Source organism: Cryptomeria japonica, chromosome 10 (genome assembly GCF_030272615.1).
Source record: "Cryptomeria japonica chromosome 10, Sugi_1.0, whole genome shotgun sequence".
Taxonomy (NCBI): domain Eukaryota; kingdom Viridiplantae; phylum Streptophyta; class Pinopsida; order Cupressales; family Cupressaceae; genus Cryptomeria; species Cryptomeria japonica.
In genome coordinates this window covers 784,693,521-784,698,691 of record NC_081414.1, presented here as the reverse complement: position 1 = coordinate 784,698,691, position 5,171 = coordinate 784,693,521, and positions in this window count along the sequence as shown.

Sequence of the window (5,171 nt, the reverse complement as noted above, 5' to 3'; positions counted from 1 at the left end):
ATCATTATCCTTGATGAAGAGACTATGTTACCGGGAGCTACTTCAACCGATAAAGGTGTAGTGAACATAGAAGTAGAGAAGAAAGATGAAGAAATGACAGAGCAACCAGTGAATGACCAAACATATAATGCTCAAACCACTGAGTCAATAGAAGCATAAGAGCCACCAAATATTACACAATCAGAAGATGTACAAACCTCTACACCACCGGTGAAGGACAAAGAGAAGGATGTAGAGATGCAGAAGGAAGAAGAAAAGGAGGAAGAGAAGCAAGAACAACAAGTGACTCCCCGATCACTGACATCTAAGAAGATCCTTGATGATGATGAAGAAGATGATACTATAAGCATTCAAGGACCTATTAATATGAACATGTTGAGCCCAACTAAGCTGATGGAGATTGCATCTTCCATGCAATCTAAGGAACAAAAGAAAATAATGAAGGCTCGGAGAAAAGAAGCACAAACAATTCAGACTACTGTTGATATTCTATCTAATATATTACCGAAGACTGATATAGACAGTCTTCCTAATCCTATTGAAAAACTGGAGCAACTGGTCACAACAACAGGAGATCAAATAAAAAGCTTGGAGGAAGCTACAATTAAAAATGGTGGAAAAGGAATACGAAAAGAGGAGAATTGAACAATTGATGAAGGCTATTGATAAAGATAGAGTAGGTCTGACTATAAACAAGGACCTAATAAAGGAAGCGTTACAAACCAGAGGTAAAATCCTTTTCACAATTGCCAATTTTTCATTGTTTTGTGATGATCTTGAGAAGAAGAAGCAGGAAGCTCAGCAGGAGCTTAAAGTTGTGAGTCTGCAATCAATTTTGGTAGATTTGTTGTTGCACTACAACATAAGCTTAAGGTTTATGAAGCTAAACATGTTAAAAGGACATCTTCACTGTAGGAGTTACAAACTTTACTAGTCCCTAAGATTGAAATTTTGCAGAGAGGCTACACCGAAGATGAGCACACTTGATGCAATGGAGGAGCTTGCATCTCAGATCCGAACTCATACAAAGATAACAAGGACACTTTTGGAGACTTGGCACAATGATTTAACACTTTTGAAGTCTAGTTTTGCAAATGTATTTCATAAGATGACATTGTAAAACATTTTGAACCCCTATTTATATATTTGGTAATGCAAATTTTGATGTTTATTGCATTTATCCTTTCATGTATTTGCTTACCTTTGTCATTGTTGTCAAAGGGGGAGTAGTAGTATAAGTCAAATTTTGTAACAAGGGAAGTAGTATATATGTTCTAAATTTTTGTAATAGCATGCAATTGCTAAGGGGGAGTCGTTATGTATTTGAGTCATAATTTTTGTAATGTGACACTTAGACAATTTTTTTCCTAAGTGTTGCGATCAATGCCAATGGGGGAGATTGTTGGCTTGATGATGATGTTATTGATGTAATAGGTTGATTGAGGACTTGTTTTGTGTTGTCATTGATGGCAACCATGTTTTGTCAGTCATCTAAGTCTTTTAGTCCAACTGGTAAAGCCTAACTGGTAGTGGAAGCAGTTAAACAATGAATCGGTAAACAGTGACAGAGCTATGTTCAAGCCACTGGTACATAAGATTGGTGAAGAGTTAAGTGTTGTAGTTTGGTATGCATGTTTATGACATTAACACGAGTCTATGGCTAGAACCACATCAACAAATTCAATGGAATGAATGAGTTATGATTTTTAGAGCAGTCAGTCTTAAAGAACACATAACCGGTAGAGAAAAATTACTTAGATCGATAAACCGATGACATAATGTTATGTTTTTGTGTTGTGTTATGTTTTGCCGACATAAGGAAAGTGTGATGAGCAAGACTGACTAGATTCAATGAACCTAGAAAATTGTTCCAAGGGTTCTTAGCCAACTTAGCAAAGTTGTTTATAAAAATGAGTGTATTGTGTGATGATGTATCAGATATGAGATTTATAGTGTGAATTTTATTGTGCGGTGAAAGGTGAAGCTCGTTATTGATGTTTAGTTGGTGTTAGAAGCAGAACTGAAGCAAATCTAATCAGGCACATAGATGCTATATTTAGACTAGTCACTTGTTGTTCCCTAACAGTTGCAACAAGATAAAATCCTCTCACAAGGTCACTCCTAACAGGGTGTGGTAGGATCCTCACAGGTCTGAAGGTTTAAATCCTTTAACAGGGTGACATATTAGCTTGTGTTTTGAAATCCCATAGCTGGGTAGCTCCTAACAGGCCTTATTGTAATATCTCTTAACCAGGCTAAGACACTCTTAACCGGGTGTGCTCCTAACAGAGCAATTGTGGTGATCAAATTTATATTATTTTTGCTTGCATTGATTCACCCCCCCCTCTCAGTGCCTTATAAGTTTATCAGTGTCATTTGGGAATTTAGTGAGATTGTGGCTAAGGTTTTTTGGGATTGTATGACTCCTTGATAGCTTGGACACCTCCATGTTATGGGTATATCGCTTAGAAAATTTCATTTTTGAGAAGAGGATAAAATTTTCTATAGGGTAGAGTAATTACAAAGCCAACAAAAGAGAGATTTTCATAAGCAACCCTAGGTTTTATATTCTAGTTTAGGGTATATAGTTGTTTTTGTATGTTAATGATCTAGGTTGATCCAAAATTTATAATAACTATTGTAACATTTAAGGAATCGATTATAAATGAAAAAAACAACCTCCGTTAAGTGTCTCCATATGTATGTTCTACATTTTTGGATGTGTGTTGTTTAGTTGGCCAATTGGAAGATTATAAAAATCCTTACAAATTTTTTTTACAATGTATTTGTTCAATGCAATAAAGGGAATGCGTGAATATGTTTATAGATAACTAAGTGTAATTAGTTAATGTTTTGCAACCATATGTGGTTTTCTTGAATGTATATGTAGAGCCTAGCCTGCTTGTGCATTCTAGAAAATTTGAACTTTTGTGGTGTGTTGGTGAATGCATCGACATGGTTTTAGTTGTTACATCTTTTGTTTAAATTTAGAAATCCATATTGCCCAAATGGGTAAAGGCACTAGTCTTTTATTGGTTTTCTCTCTCCATCATCCTCAACACACTTTATATACATCAACTCAACCACCTCATTTCAATTTTACTTGTGTGTGTCCCATTGTTATATAGAGGTGTATGTAACAATATATGGGGTTACTATAAAATACACTTTCGTACATTTGTATGGTAGACTATCTACTTTGGTAAGGTGCTTAACCTTGCATTCCTTAAAACCAAAAATATAGGCACAAAGTGACAACCCATATAGGAGTGCACTATGCAAATGGGTATGGTTCAAGTCAAGGTAAATATTGTGCTTACTCAAAACCTATTTCAACACATTAGAGAAACCCCCCCTAGTCTTGTAGAGCAAGAAGTGAAGGAGGTTGTACCCACCTCAACATTTGGTCCTCAATTCCTTAACTTGAAGAGAAGTTTGTAGTGATCTTCTCAGGTTTGACACTCCTAACACTTAGGAGACTACTAGACATTAGGGATTTGGGGCACACAACTCAAATCACAAACATAATGGATTGTTTAGAAATATAAAAAAATATATTAGAAATGATAAATTTTTAAGCATTTGTGTCGACCTTGTTTAATTTTTAAGCTTGATTGGTTATAATCTCAAAATGAATTACATCCAATGAACGCATAAGCAATTTATTTCAAGTAGGAACTAATAAATTATTCGAAGTATATAATACCATTTCCAATAGTAAAAGAATTGGAAGTTGAGGTTGAGATTGAACATAAAAATTAGAAGTATAAAACAAAAGAAGTGAGTGTGTCTATATTTGATGACTATTGTAGATGTTGATAGCTAGAGAAGGGCAAGACAAGATGTGATACTACTAGAATGAGTTTATGTTCTCTAAATTTATGATGCATGTTATAAAGGACAAGATTGTAGGCAATAATGTCTTGCTGGGTGTAATGCTGTATGTATAGTGGCATTGCTATCTTGTACAACCACTGAGACATCCATTACAACTTCAGACATAAAACTTGCAATCCTTGACAACTTTCTCTACATTTGTAGTTGTAAGTTGACAATGTCTATTTTTTGGACAAAATGGTCTTGTGGCACATTTGGGGATATGCCATAATTAGATCTTGCATCGATTTAATAGTGTTATTGGAAAATACTTATAATGCATATGAAAAGCCTTAGGTAGAAGAAGATGCATGTTGATAGAATAATAGTGATCTAATAATGAAGGTATTGTTGTACAAGATTGCTATTGCTTACATGGTTAAATGCTCTCTTAAACACACTTAAGTATTCTAGTGTGTGCCTTGGGCGATCTCTCTCTTTTTCAATCATGCTCAATTTCTAATTGAAGTTCCTTTGTATAAATAAACTTTACTTCTTTTGATCATTAGAAATGGATTATAATTTTAGAATGTCAAAAAACAAGAGTTTAGGTGAGAGAACATGACGATCATGACTACCCACAATCTTTTTCAAAAGATGAGTGTGACACACTAACACCTAAAATAACAACATATATTGAAATGTGAAATTATGAAATATAATTTAAACAAAATAAGGTCTCCAGATAATTAAAGTGGTCAAAATATAGTAGTTTAAATGAAAGAACATAGATGTCCACATAATTAAAGTGGTAAAAGAATAGTAATTCAAATGAAAGAACATGGATTAAGATTTTAGGATACTTGAGAGTTTAGGTGCAAAAATGAGAGGGCTATGAGTGCCCACACTCTTCTCTATAAATGACACATAACGTTCAAAATAGTGACAAATGTTAAAATATTATAAAGGTATTTTTCTATAATAAGACAATTTATGCAAAATTAAGTTTACAAAATATTAAAGTGGTCAACGTAACCTTAGCGAAGGCGCTAAAGCAAAAAATTATATTAAATTCAAATAGTCGTCAAACTTGACGGTGGTAATGGATTATTATGCCCATATATTCACGGCACGTTACTCTGCAATAAAAAAGCAGTAATGATTAGGTACACCTGGCAGGCAGGCAGACATTGTACATTTTATTTTCAAATTTTGAAGATTAAAACTCGTTAAAATAAGAGATTCGCAGATTCGACGACACGTGGAAATGCGTGCCATGTCACTGCCACGTCATCAGAAACATCGATGCCCCGACATATACTACACGAAAGCGCTCTTCCAGTCCTTTTACTTTA